This window comes from Chelonia mydas, chromosome 5 (assembly GCF_015237465.2).
Source record: "Chelonia mydas isolate rCheMyd1 chromosome 5, rCheMyd1.pri.v2, whole genome shotgun sequence".
NCBI lineage: Eukaryota > Metazoa > Chordata > Testudines > Cheloniidae > Chelonia > Chelonia mydas.
Window position 1 is genome coordinate 25,228,672 of NC_051245.2, and position 15,613 is coordinate 25,244,284.

The window sequence follows — 15,613 nt, forward strand, 5'->3', positions numbered from 1 at the left end:
GATTCTTCCATCCTAAGTGCAGGACCCTGCACTTATCCTTATTGAACCTCATTAGATTTCTTTTGGCCCAATCCTCCAATTTGTCTAGGTCCTTCTGTATCCTATCCCTCCCCTCCAGCGTATCTACCACTCCTCCCAGTTTAGTATCATCCGCAAATTTGCTGAGAGTGCAATCCACACCATCCTCCAGATCATTTATGAAGATATTGAACAAAACGGACCCCAGGACCGACCCCTGGGGCACTCCACTTGACACCGGCTGCCAACTAGACATGGAGCCATTGATCACTACCCGTTGAGCCCGACAATCTAGCCAGCTTTCTACCCACCTTATAGTGCATTCATCCAGCCCATACTTCCTTAACTTGCTGACAAGAATGCTGTGGGAGACCGTGTCAAAAGCTTTGCTAAAGTCAAGAAACAATACATCCACTGCTTTCCCTTCATCCACAGAACCAGTAATCTCATCATAAAAGGCGATTAGATTAGTCAGGCATGACCTTCCCTTGGTGAATCCATGCTGACTGTTCCTGATCACTTTCCTCTCCTCTAAGTGCTTCAGGATTGATTCTTTGAGGACCTGCTCCATGATTTTTCCAGGGACTGAGGTGAGGCTGACTGGCCTGTAGTTCCCAGGATCCTCCTTCTTCCCTTTTTTAAAGATGGGCACTACATTAGCCTTTTTCCAGTCATCCGGGACTTCCCCCGTTCGCCACGAGTTTTCAAAGATAATGGCCAAGGGCTCTGCAATCACAGCCGCCAATTCCTTCAGCAATCTCGGATGCAATTCGTCCGGCCCCATGGACTTGTGCACGTCCAGCTTTTCTAAATAGTCCCTAACCACCTCTATCTCTACAGAGGGCTGGCCATCTCTTCCCCATTTTGTGATGCCCAGCACAGCAGTCTGGGAGCTGACCTTGTTAGTGAAAACAGAGGCAAAAAAAGCATTGAGTACATTAGCTTTTTCCACATCCTCTGTCACTAGGTTGCCTCCCTCATTCAGTAAGGGGCCCACACTTTCCTTGGCTTTCTTCTTGTTGCCAACATACCTGAAGAAACCCTTCTTGTTACTCTTGACATCTCTTGCTAGCTGCAGCTCCAGGTGCGATTTGGCCCTCCTGATATCTTTCCTACATGCCCGAGCAATATTTTTATACTCTTCCCTGGTCATATGTCCAAGCTTCCACTTCTTGTAAGCTTCTTTTTTATGTTTAAGATCCGCTAGGATTTCACCATTAAGCCAAGCTGGTCGCCTGCCATATTTACTATTCTTTCGACTCATCGGGATGGTTTGTCCCTGTAACCTCAACAGGGATATCATAGACTTTAAGATCAGAAGGGACCATTATGATTGTCTAGTCTGACCTCCTGCACAACGCAGGCCACAGAATCTCACCCACCAACTCCTGTAACAAACCCCTAACTTATGTCTGAGCTATTGAAGTCCTCAAATCATGGTTTAAAGACTTCAAGGAGCAGAGAATCCTCCAGCAAGTGACCCATGCCCCACGCTGAAGAGGAAGGCAAAAAAAGCCTGGGCCTCTGCCAATCTGCCCTGGAGGAAAATTCCTTCCCGACCCCAAATATGGCAATCAGCTAAACCCTGAGCATGTGGGCAAGACTCACCAGCCAGACACCCAGGAAAGAATTCCCTGTAGTAACTCAGATTCCACCCTATCTAACATCCCATCACAGACCATTGGGCATATCTACCGCTAGTAGTCGAAGATCAATTAATTGCCAAAATTAGGCTATCCCATCATATCATCTCCTCCATAAACGCATGAAGCATTGTCTTGAAGCCAGATATGTCATTTGCCCCCACTGCTTCCCTTGGAAGGCCGTTCCAGAACTTCACTCCTCTGATGGTTAGAAACCTTCATCTAATTTCAAGTCTAAACTTCCTGATGGCCAGTTTATATCCATTTGTTCTTGTGTCTATATTGGTACTGAGCTTAAATCATTCTTCTCCCTCTGTGGTATTTATCCCTCTGATATATTTATAGATCGAAATCATAACTCCTCTCAGCCTTCTTTTAGTTAGGCTAAACAAGCCAAGCTCATTGAACCTCCTTTCATAAAACAGGTTTTCCATTCCTCGGATCATCCTAGTAGCCCTTATCTGTACCTGTTCCAGTTTGAATTCATCCTTCTTAAACATGGGAGACCAGAACTGCACAGAGTATTCAGATGAGGTCTCACCAGTGCCTTGTATAACGGTACTAACACCTCCTTATCTCTACTGGAAATACCTCACCTGATGCATCCCAAGACCGCATTAGCTTTTTTGACGGCCATATCACATTGGCGGCTCATAGTCATCCTGCGATCGACCAATACTCCAAGGTACTTCTCCTCCTCTGTTACTTCCAAGTAATGCGTCCCCAGTTTATAACAGAAATTCTTGTTATTAATCCCTAAATGCATGACCTTGCACTTTTCACTATTCAATTTCATCCTATTACTATTACTCCAGTTTACAAGGTCATCCAGATCTTCCTGTATGATATCCCGGTCCTTCTCTGTATTGGCAATATCTCCCAGCTTTGTGTCATCCGCAAACTTTATTAGCACATTCCCGCTTTTTGTGCCAAGGTCAATAATAAAAAGATTAAATAAGATTGGTCCCAAAACCGATCCCTGAGGAACTCCACTAGTAACCTCCTTCCAGTCTGACAGTTCACCTTTCAGTGTGACCCGCTGTAGTCTCCCCTTTAACCAGTTCCTTATCCACCTTTCAGTTTTCATATTGACCCCCATCTTTTCCAATTTAGCTAATAATTCTCTATGTGGAACCGTATCAAATGCCTTACTGAAATCAAGGTAAATTAGATCTACTGCGTTCCCTTTGTCTAAAAAAATCTGTTACCTTCTCAAAGAAGGGGATCAGGTTGGTTTGACACGATCTACCTTTTGTAAAGCCATGTTGTATTTTGTCCCAATTACCATTGACCTCAATTGTCCTTAACTACTTTCTCCTTCAAAATTTTTTTCCAAGACCTTGCATACTACAGATGTCAAACTAACAGGCCTGTAGTTACTTGGATCACTTTTTTTATCATTCTTAAAAATAGGAAATATGTTAGCAATTCTCCAGTCATATGGTACAACCCCTGAGTTTACAGATCATTAAAAATTCTTGCTAACGGGCTTGCAATTTCACGTGCCAGTTCCTTTAATATTCTTGGATGAAGATTATCCGGGCCCCCCAGTTTAGTCCCATTAAGCTGTTAGAATTTGGCGTCTACCTTGGAAGTGGTAATATCTACCTCCATATCCTCATTCCCATTTGTCATCCTACCATTATCCCTAAACTCCTCATTAGCCTCATTAAAGACTGAGGCAAAGTATTTGTTTAGATATTGAGCCATGCCTAGATTATCCTTAACCTCCACTCCATCCTCAGTGTTAAGTGGTCCCGCTTCTTCTTTCTTTGTTTTCTTCTTATTTATATGGCTATAAAACCTTTTACTATTGTTTTTAATTCCCTTTGCAAGGTCCAACTCTACATGGCTTTTTGGCCTTTCTCACTTTATCCCTTACATGTTCTGACCTCAGTAAGGTAGCTTTCCTTGCTAACCCCTTCCATCTTCCACTCCTTGTAGGCTTTCTGCTTTTTCTTAATCACCTCTCTGATGCATCCGATGAAGTGAGCTGTAGCTCATGAAAGCTTATGCTCAAATAAATTTGTTAGTCTCTAAGGTGCCACAAGTACTCCTTTTCTTTTTGCGAATACAGACTAACACAGCTGCTACTCTGAAACCTCTCTGAGATGCTTGCTCATCCAGCTGGGTCTACAGCTCTTGACTATGAATTTTTTCCCCTTCTTGGGATGCAGGCTTCTGATAGTTTCTGCAACTTTGACTTGAAGTCATTACACAACCTCTTTTCTCCAGGCACCTTGTATTTCTGATTTCCCCACAGCTACTATTTCTTATTTCCTTTCTCTGTGTTGTCATTTGGTTTTTCAGTAGTTTCGCAAGACTCCTTTAAGAAATGGCAATAAATAACTTCCTGTTTCGCTGATATTCTCCCTGTTGTTAGCTAAGTATTATTTATATGGCTACAAAAACTTATGTCCATTCCTCCATCATTTCCTTCTTCTCAATCCCTCTTTTATTTTCCTTGCCTCTCCATTACTCATATTCCCCTTTCCTTTTCCTGTTTTTTCTCTCTCCTCTTCTCTTCATTTCTCCAATTTCCCTCTCTTGCAAACTCCCTCACTATTGCCTCTCTTCTCCAATCAGAATAGCTCTAAGTCTTTGTTTCCCAAAGGGAAAAATCTCATCTCAATATAGTTTCTCCTTTAATTCTCCTAATTCCTCTGATATCCAAAACAAATGGAGTTACTCTGGATCTACATGCATGATACCAGAACTATTTCTGATTTTAAAAAGTTTGGCCATGTTTTGTTTCTTTGTGAAATTGGAGAAAGATACAAAATACAATTCTCCCTTCTTTAAAAATATGAACTTTCAAATGTACAAAGAACCTGTAAAGCGTGCAGGGAACATCTCCAGCTAAGGACGTGTGTCCTCTTACACTGGAAACACAAACCCTCTTCAGGAATGAGAAATTGTTCTGCTGAGTTATGGCTGTCTGGAGAGAGACATAGCAGTCCAAGAAGAAGATGAAGTAAGATGGAGAAAGGAAGAAGCATATTGTTGCTTGAGAGCATCCATTTTTTCTGTGCCAAATACTGGATTACATATGTAACTCTTCTTTGAACATACCATACAAGATAGAGTGTGACTTATAACTTTTTAATGACATAGAGGTTATTGTAATTAATGTCCTGCATTGAGAAGCCAACGGTTGACTTGGACATGGAGGCAAGATGATCCACTGGTTATGGCACTCGAGTGTGACATGGTAAACTCATGTTCAATTCTTTTCACCACAAATTGCCTATGTGACCTTGGGCAAGTCACTTAGCCTCTCTGTGCCTCAGTTTCCCATCTGTAAAATGAGGATAATAGTACTTCTTTGGCTCATAGGGATGTTGTGAGGATAAATACACTAAAGATTGTGTGGTATGCAGCTACTATGGTAATGAAGGAGATATAAATACCTACTTTGAGACTTGACTACCCTCTAAACCCTCCAGAGAGGTGGTGCCTCCAGTGCAGATGCTTAGGGGGCCTGACCTGCCATTGACTGTGCTATTGGTGCTCTGTGTATGAACAGCTAAACTAAGTTCACTTTAAAATAAATCTTAAATTAATTTGTTCCTTGCTGCTATGCATGAAAACAGAGCCAAATCCGACATTCCTTACTCAGATAAAACTTGCATTAATGTCAACTGGAGCGACAACAAAGCCAAGACCATTGGACTTGGCTCATAGAAGATAAACCAAAATGAAAGTGTTTTTAAAATTGAGAATGAACTTAGTACCAATGACGAAGAGTGCCTATCATTAGCTCAGTGTAAACAGGTGCTGCAGAAGTTTCCCCATGCAGTTGTGCCAGTTCACCTTGCTCTTGACCTGTGGCACCCCGGCTATTCTAATCCTATTCCTCTCCCAAGCAGAGACTGCCAGCAGTGCCAAATTATGTGGCAGATTTTGTGATGTGCACACATGGGAACTAGGATGAGACCACCCAACTTGCCTTCATTTATGAGCTAAGCCAGGATGTAAAGCCAGGTCTCCAGAAGAAAAAGACTATGGCATGAACCCACTGTGCCACTTAGCCCCCACAATGAGAAAAAGCTATTCAGATGCTGCCAGTGCTTCATTTTTTGATGTACTGTGGCTCTTTAACAATCAGCTTGCTAAAAGCTGTAAATGTTTCCCAGCAATGATAGCCAAATTTGGTCAGGGTGGATTCTGCTGCCATCATGTGGCAAAGATCATTTTTACAGTAAACGTTCCTTTTTCCAAAAAGAAAAGGAGTACTTGTGGCACCTTAGAGACTAACCAATTTATCTGAGCATAAGCTTTCATGAGCTACAGCTCACTTCATCGACTGCATACTGTGGAAAGTATAGAAGATCTTTTTATACACACAAAGCATGAAAAAATGGGTGTTTACCACTACAAAAGGTTTTCTCTCCCCCCACCCCACTCTCCTGCTGGTAATAGCTTATTTAAAGTGATCACTCTCCTTACAATGGGTATGATAATCAAGGTGGGCCATTTCCAGCACAAATCCAGGGTTTAATAAGAACGTCTGAGGAGGGTGGGGGGTTAGGAAAAAACAAGGGGAAATAGGTTACCTTGCATAATGACTTAGCCACTCCCAGTCTCTATTCAAGCCTAAGTTAATTGTATCCAATTTGCAAATGAATTCCAATTCAACAGTCTCTCGCTGGAGTCTGGTTTTGAAGTTTTTTTGTTGTAATACCGCAACTTTCATGTCTGTAATCGCGTGACCAGAGAGATTGAAGTGTTCTCCGACTGGTTTATGAATGTTATAATTCTTGACATCTGATTTGTGTCCATTTATTCTTTTACACAGAGACTGTCCAGTTTGACCAATGTACATGGCAGAGGGGCATTGCTGAAAAAGCACAAGATCAAATCCGCACAGACACACCCCTGGAACCCCGACCTGTGATATTCTATCTACTACCCAAGATCCATAAACCTGGAAACCCTGGGCGCCCCATCATCTCAGGCATTGGCACCCTGACAGCAGGATTGTCTGGCTATGTAGACTCCCTCCTCAGGCGCTACGCTACCAGCACTCCCAGCTACCTTCGAGACAGCACTGACTTCCTGAGGAAACTACAATCCATAGGTGATCTTCCTGATAACACCATCCTGGCCACTATGGATGTAGAAGCCCTCTACACCAACATTCCACACAAAGATGGACTACAAGCCGTCAAGAACACTATCCCCGATAATGTCACGGCTGACCTGGTGGCTGAACTTTGTGACTTTGTCCTTACCCATAACTAAGGTGCCACAAGTACTCCTTTTCTTTTTGCGAATACAGACTAACACGGCTGTTACTCTGAAACCTGTTTCTTTTTCCTTCCCTTCTCCCCGCCCCCCACTTGCAAAACTAAACAATCAAATGAACAACTTTGCATATTATTTAATGTGCTAGCTTCAAATGTAGCAAAATCAAGGGAGAGCACTTAATTAGTATTACTATTAATTATTAATTCTGAGGTAATTCTCAGAACTCCTGATCAGGCTGTGTTGTGATACACTTTGTGGACACACATTCTGGTTTTGCTGAGACATAAGCAAAAACACTTTCTTTCTCTGTGTATGTGTGTGTCCATTTTAGCTTGTTTCCTTTGAGCCTCTGTCAGAAGTGAATGAGGCCTTCAGTAACAGTCTGAGAAACACTGAGTCAGATACTATGAAGAATGATTGCATATGGGAGGATTGCTATATGTAATAGCATTGAAAGCCAACACAATATAGCTGAGCATCCAGAGATGCTGGAACAATTTGTATAGGTGGGGGGGTGGAGAGCCATTGAACCAAACTGTAAGCCCTGTATGTGATGGAAACCACTTCAAGCTAGGAGATGCAACAACACTTATGTAAGTATCATTCAAAGCCTCCATTTTACTTTATAATGATCAAACAAGCTTGCTTTTGTCAGTCAATTGTTACTGAAGAGGCTAAATGAAAATTTTAGCACTGGAAACTTTCTGCATTTGGAATCCTGGTGTTTTAGAGACAGGGCCCGAACCTATTCCTATAGAAGGGGGAAAGCACCATTTGCTTTTCCATATACTTTTAGACAGAACAAACTTTATTTATATTAAGAGAACAAGAGAAGACTGAACAAGGATGATGTCTCCATTAGCAAGCATACAGTGTGTCTTTCTTCTGGAACAGGCTGAAATACACAAAGCAGAAGTTTGCAGCAGGCAGCACAGTCCTTACAGATGGAACGGGGCAGAACACTGAAATAAGGTGTAACAATTACACACTGCCTCCACAAGGAGCAGGAGCAAAGAAGCAGGAGGCTTGTGCTTTACCAACTGTAAAGATTTTTCAGAGAAATCCTCACATTAGGAATGAATCAATAGACTAAGATTCAGGTCTTTAGCTGTGGCCAAGGAACACTTAGTGCATCTGAAGAAGAGAAGCACAAAGGCCTTTTTCATTCCCCCAGTGTCTAAAGTAGTCTGAAAAAAATGGAGGTTTGTTTTTTTAAACACAGAAATGAAAACATCACCACATCTGTTTTGCGCTCCCCCCACCCCCGAGTCCTGCCCTCTCTGCTCCACTCTGTTCTTCCTGAAGCTATAGGAGCTCTTCACCTCCCTTCCCAGGCCTGGGGAGGGGAGGGCTGCAGTTGGGGGCTCTTCTCCCCCTTCGCAGGCTGAGTGTTGCAGGAAGGAGGAGCAGTCCCTTGCTTACAGGAGGGGAGGGAAGAGGGAGCAGTACTGCTCTGCATTGTTGGGCTCTTTAGCTCTCACAGCCCTCCTCCCCTCCTCTGAGAGTAGTTCTCCTGAGGGGAGGGAAGCGGGAGAGACCACTGCCTGCTTGGCTGCTTATAACCCCAACAGGCGGGAAAAGGGGAAGCAGCCAATCAGAGGGGCTGAAACCTGCTCCCCTCACCTACCTGGCTTCAACTGAAGATGTTTTATTTGCTTAGTTTTTCAACTCCTTTCAACCAGCTTTAACTCTGCCAAGGGCTGGTCTGTGCCAGGCCAGTCCCCAAACACAGCTGCTCAAGCCTCCACCAGCTGCCAAGGGCCCCTGAAGGCAGCCAGGTATCCCCAGGCCATACGGAAGGCCCTGGTCACCACGCCTTCTCTCCATCTGCAGCCCTCATGCTGGCAGCCAGGAGAGAAGTGACAAAGAAACTTAGGCCCACATGAGAATTCTCCTGGGCAGGGGAGCTATTCTAGGGCTAGATCCATTGGCTATACCTTTGTGCTGGTGCAAAGTGGCCACTGCATAGTACAGGATCAAGGCCTGTGTTGCCTCGTCTTTCAGTGCTGCCAACTCTTATGGAAATAGGTGTTTGTACTTCAAACTCCCTGAGTCAAGTGACTGCAGGAGAATCTGTTTTTATTTTTTTTAAATGTTAGTTTCTAGCCCTCATGGTTGCAGAGAAGAGCCTGAAAATATAACTCAAGTGTAACCTAAAGGCTCAGAAATCACAAGGCAAAGAAGCAACAGCTCAAATTTACTATTTTTAAGCAAGTCTCAGGATTCTGGGAAGCCTGACTTATGAGTTTTGAACACCTGTGGCTGGTGATACTGAACCACAATACATGGCCCATCAAAACCTGCTCAAGCAAATGGCCCAATGTTTCTAAGGAAATAACACTGCATTAGGAGTTCGCCAGTTCTGCAGAGACCCCTCCAGCTGTGAAAGAGGGATGTGCTCCCAACAGTTCTTCAGACTCCAACAGGAAACTGCTGAGCTTGAATTAATATGCAAATTAGATACCATTAACTTGGGTTTGAATAGGGACTGGGAGTGGCTGGGTCATTACATGTATTGAAAAGGAGTACTTGTGGCACCTTAAAGACTAACAAATTTATTTGACCATAAGCTTTCGTGAGCTACAGCTTATGCTCAAATAAATTTGTTAGTCTCTGGGGTGCCACAAGTACTCCTTTTCTTTTTGCGGATACAGACTAACACGGCTGCTACTCTGAAACTACACATATTGAATCTATTTCCTTAAGTTAAGTATCCTCACACCTTCTTGTCAACTGTCTAAATGGGCCATCTTGATTATCACTACAAAAGTTTTTTGTTTTTTTCTCCAGCTGATAATAGCTCATCTTAACTAATTAGCCTCTCACAGTTTGTATGGCAACTTCCAACTTATCTGTATGTATATATATATATATAACTTCTTACTATATGTTCCATTCTATGCATCCAATGAAGTGGGCTGTAGCCCACGAAAGCTTATGCTCTAATAAATTTGTTAGTCTCTAAGGTCCCACAAGTACTCCTGCTCTTTTAACAGTTCTTCAGTGACCCCTTCTGTCGAGCCAGAGGTTACACTTAAAGTGTGGTGAGTGCTCCTTTAAAACCATCAAACTGTATTAATTTTAAAAAACTGTTAAAAATAATTGAGATGTTTGCACAAAATCTGTGTTTATGGAAATTTTTAAACTGATTTTACCACCTTTGGTTATTAACGCAGCCAAATTAAAGGAAACATTATTCCAAAGCTAGTTACTTAGAAAACTAAGTGGTGGGTCATATAAAAGTGCTCCACTAAGATCTCTAAATATCCTCTGACCAAAACAATCTCCGGCAAGGTGCTGAGTGCTCTGCACTACCATCAACTTCTGTGGAAATTGAAAGCTAAATTGCAAATCAGGCCTATAAGTTTGATTTGCATCTATGTGTATTTTGGGGAATACATGATGGCAAGAAAGATCTTGAGCAGTAAAGCTCTGGCTACTATAGATAAGATATATCCCTGTCACAGGGTGCTCTATTCACCATTAGGCAGCACCACCTCCTGATTGTTCTGGGAATTAGCTCTGCCAGGCCAACACCCCTTCCTGCAGTTGTACTCTCTGATATGTCTACACTACGAAATTAGGTCGAATTTATAGAAGTGGGTTTTTTAGAAATCATTTTTATATAGTCGATAGTGTGTGTCCCCACACAAAATGCTCCAAGTGCATTAAGTGCATTTACTCGGCGGAGTACTTACATAGTACCGAGGCTACCGTCGACTTCCGGAGCATTGCACTGTGGATAGCTATCCAACAGTTCCCGCAGTCTCCGCCGCCCATTGGAATTCTGGGTTGAGATCCCAATGCCTGATGGGGCAAAAACATTGTCGCGGGTGATTCTGGGTACATGTCATCAGGCCCTCCGTCCCTCCTTGAAAGCAATGGCAGACAATCGTTTCACACCCTTTTTCCTGAGTTACCTGTGCAGACGCCATACGACTGCAAGCATGGAGCCAGCTCAGCTCACTGTCACCCTACGTCTCCTGGGTGCTGGCAGACGCAGTACTGCATTGCTACACAGCAGCAGCTCATTGCCCTGTGGCAGCAGATGGTGCAATAGGCCTGGTAACCATCATCATCATCATGTCCGAGGTGCTCCTGGCTGCCTCGGTAAGGTCGGTCAGGAGCGCCTGGGCAGACATGGGCGCAGGGACTGAAATAGGAGTGACTTGACCAGGTCATTCTCTTTAGTCCTGCTGGCAGTCCTATTGCACTGACTTCTGGTGAGCAGCCAGGAGATGAGGATGGCTAGTAGTCCTACTGCACTGTCTTCTGCTGAGCAGAAAGGAGATTAGGATGGCTAGCAGTCCAACTGCACCATCTGCTGCCAGCCAAAGATGTAAAAGATAGATGGAGTGGATCAAAACAAGAAATAGACCAGATTTGTTTTGTATTCATTTGCTCCCCCCTCCTTCCCTCCCTCTGTGAAATCAATGGCCGACAATTATTTCGGTGAGATCTGTCAGGAGCACCTTGAAAAGTTTAATAGAGATTCAGTCCTGCCTGAAATACTTGGGGGAGGGATAGCTCAGTGGTTTGAGCATTGGGTTGAGCATTAGCCTGCTTTTCCCATGGCTTTGAGTTCAACCCTTGAGGGGGCCATTCCGTGTGACAGCTGTTGTTTTTTTTCTCCTTGATGTAAAGCCCCCTTTGTTGATTTTAATTCCCTGTAAGCCAACCCTATCAGCCATGTCATCAGTCGTCCCTCCCTCTGTCAGAGCAATGGCAGACAATCATTCCGCCCTTTTTTTTTTGTGCGGACACCATACCATGGGAAGCATGGAGCCCGCTCAGATCACTTTGGCAATTAGGAGCACATTAAACACTATGCTTATTATCCAGCAGTATATGCAGCACCAGGACCTGGCAAAGCGAAAGCGGGCGAGTAGGCGACATCAGCGCGGAGATGAGAGTGATGAGGACATGGACACAGACTTCTCGCAAAGCACAGGCACTAGCAATGTGGGCATCATGATGCTAATGGGGCAGGTTCATGCCGTGGAAGGCCGATTCTGGGCTCGGGAAACAAGCACAGACTGGTGGGACCGCATAGTGTTGCGGGTCTGGGACGATTCCCAGTGGCTGCGAAACTTTCGCATGCGTAAGGGCACTTTCATGGAACTTTGTGACTTGCTTTCCCCTGCCCTGAGGCGCAAGAATACCAAGATGAGAGCAGCCCTCACAGTTGAGAAGCGAGTAGCAATAGCCCTGTGGAAGCTTGCAACGCCAGGCAGCTACCGGTCAGTAGGGAATCAATTTGGAGTGAGCAAATCTACTGTGGGGGCTGCTGTGATGCAAGTAGCCACCGCAATCAAAGATCTGCTGATATCAAGGGTAGTGACCCTGGGAAATGTGCAGGTCATAGTGGATGGCTTTGCTGCAATGGGATTCCCTAACTGTGGTGGGGCCATAGACGGAACCCATATCCCTATCTTGGCATCGGAGCACCAAGCCGGCTAGTACATAAACTGCAAGGGGTACTTTTCGATCGTTCTGCAAGCACTGGTGGATCACAAGGGACGTTTCACCAACATCAACGTGGGATGGCTAGGAAAGGTACATGACGCTCGCATCTTCAGGAACTCTGTTCTGTTTCAAAAGCTCCAGGAAGGGACTTTCTTCCCAGACCAGAAAATAACTGCTGGGGCTGTTGAAATGCCTATAGTTATCCTTGGGGACCCAGCCTACCCCTTAATGCCATGGCTCATGAAGCCATACACAGGCAGCCTGGACAGTAGTCAGGAGCTGTTCAACTACAGGCTGAGCAAGTGCAGAATGGTGGTAGAATGTGCATTTGGACGTTTAAAAGTGCGCTGGTGCAGTTTCCTGACTCGCTTAGACCTCAGCGAAACCAATATTCCCATTGTTATTACTGCTTGCTGTGCGTGCCACAATATCTGTGAGAGTAAGGAGGAGTGGTGGTAGGTTGAGGCAAATCACCTGGCCACTGGTTATGCGCAGCCAGACACCAGGGCAGTTAGAAGAGCACAGGAGGGCGTGGTGCGCATCAGAGAAGCTTTGAAAACCAGTTTCATGACTGGCCAGGCTACGGTGTGAAAGTTCTGTTTGTTTCTCCTTGATGAACCCGCCCCCCTTTGTTCACTCTACTTCCCTGTAAGCTAAGCACCCTCCCCTCCTCCCTTCAATCCCTGCTTGCAGAGGCAATAAAGTCATTGTTGCTTCACTTTCATGCATTCTTTTTTAATTCATCACACAAATAGGGGGATAACTGCCAAGGTAGCCCGGGAGGGGTGGGGGAGGAGGGAAGGACAAGGCCACACAGCACTTCAAAAGTTTAAAACTTTAAAACTTATTGAATGCCAGCCTTCTGTTGCTTGGGCAATCCTCTGGGATGGAGTTGCTGGGTGGCCAGAGGCTATGGAACTTGGGGAGGAGGGCGGTTGGTTACACAGGGGCTGTAGCAGCAGTCTGTGCTCCTGCTGCCTTTCCTGCAGCTCAACCATATGCTGGAGCATATTAGTTTGATCCTCCAGCAGCCTCAGCATTGAATCCTGACTCCTCTCATCACACTGCTGCCACCTATCAGCTTCAGCTCTCTCTTCAGCCCGCCACCTCTCCTCCCAGTCATTTTGTGCTTTCCTGCACTCTGACATTGTCTGCCTCCATGCATTTGTCTGTGCTCTGTCAGTGTGGGAGGACAGCATGAGGTCAGAGAACATTTTCATCACGAGTGCGTTTTTTTCGCCTTCTAATCTTCGCTAGCCTCTGGAAAGGAGAAGATCCTGTGACCCTTGAAACACATGCAGCTGGTGGAGAAAAAAAAAAGGGACAGTGGTATTTAAAAAGACACATCTTATAGAACAATGGGTACATTCTTTCATGGTAAACCTTGCTGTTAACATTATATACATAGCACATGTGCTTTCGTTACAAGGTCGCATTTTGCCTCCCCCCACCACGTGGCTAACCCCTCACCCCTTCCCACTCCCCATGGCTAACAGCGGGGAACATTTCTGTTCAGCCACAGGCAAACAGCCCAGCAGGAACGGGCACCTCTGAATGTCCCCTTAAGAAAATCACCCTATTTCAAGCAGGTGACCATGAATGATATCACTCTCCTGAGGATAACACAGAGAGATAAACGGATGTTGTTTGAATGCCAGCAAACATACGCTGCAATGCTTTGTTCTGCAATGATTCCCGACTACATGCGACTGGCCTGGCGTGGTAAAGTGTCCTACCATGGTGGACGGAATAAGGCTGCCCTCCCCAGAAACCTTCTGTGGAGATGTCCTTGGAGGATTTCCGCTCCATCCCCAGACACGTTAACAGACTTTTCCAGTAGCTGTACTGGTCACGAATGCCAGGTCAAATTAATCATTAAACACGCTTGCTTTTAAACCATGAATACTATTTAAAAAGGTAAACTCACCAGAGGTCCCTTCTCCATCTGGCGGGTCTGGGAGGCAGCCTTGGGTGGGTTCGGGGGGTACTGGCTCCAGGTCCAGGGTGAGAAACAGTTCCTGGCCATCGGAAAAACCAGTTTCTCCGCTTGCTTGCTGTGAGCTATCTACAACCTCATCATCATCATCACCTTCCTCATTTCCCAAACCTGCTTCAGTGTTGCCTCCCTCTCCATTGAAGGAGTCAAAGCACACGGTTGGGGTAGTGGTGGCTGAACCCCCTAAAATGGCATGCAGCTCATCATAGAAGCAGCATGTTTGGGGCTCTGACCCGGAGCGGGCGTTTGCCTCTCTGGTTTTCTGGTAGGCTTGCCTCAGCTCCTTAAGTTTCACGTGGCACTGCTTCAGGTCCCTGTTATGGCCTCTGTCCTTCATGCCCTGGGAGATTTTGACAAATGTTTTGGCATTTCGAAAACTGGAACAGAGTTCTGATAGCACGGATTCCTCTCCCCATAAAGCGATCAGATCCCGTACCTCCTGTTTGGTCCATGCTGGAGCTCTTTTGTGATTCTGGGACTCCATCATGGTCACCTCTGCTGATGAGCTCTGCATGGTCACCTCTGCCAATGAGCTCTGTACTCACCTGCAGCTTGCCACTCTGGCCAAACAGGAAATGAAATTCAAAAGTTCGCAGGCCTTTTCCTGTCTACCTGGCCAGTGCATCTGAGTTGAGAGTGCTGTCCAGGGCGGTCACAATGGAGTACTCTGGGATAGCTCCCGGAGGCCAATACCATCTAATTGCATCCACAGTACCCCAAATTCGACCCAGCAAGGCCGATTTAAGCGCTAATCCACTTGTCGGGGGTGGAGTAAAGAAATCAATTTTAAGACCCCTTTAAGTCGAAAAAAAGGGCTTTGTCGTGTGGACGGGTGCAGGGTTACATCGATTTAATGCTGCTAAATTCAATCTCAACTCCTAGTGTAGACCAGGGCTCACTCTCTCTCACTCACTCTGCAGCCATTCTCTCACTCTAGGAGCTGCAGCTTCTTCTTCATGACTCAGCCCTCTGGCCAGGTCACTAGGTGGTTTCCCCTTCCAGGCTAAAGAGTCTCACTGGAGCTAATGTCCAGGCAATGCCACTCCATCAGTGGCTGGTAGGGGAACCCAGACCCACGCACTATCCTGGGTTCCAACCCAGGGACCCTACAGCATGCAGCCAAGGTCTGCTCAGTCCCCAGCCTTGCTGCTCTCTCCCTGGCCTGCTTCCTACTCGCCTCCCCACAAGCTCTCTTCTCCACCCTTGTCTCGTCAGGGTACTTCCTTTCCTCAGGGCCAGG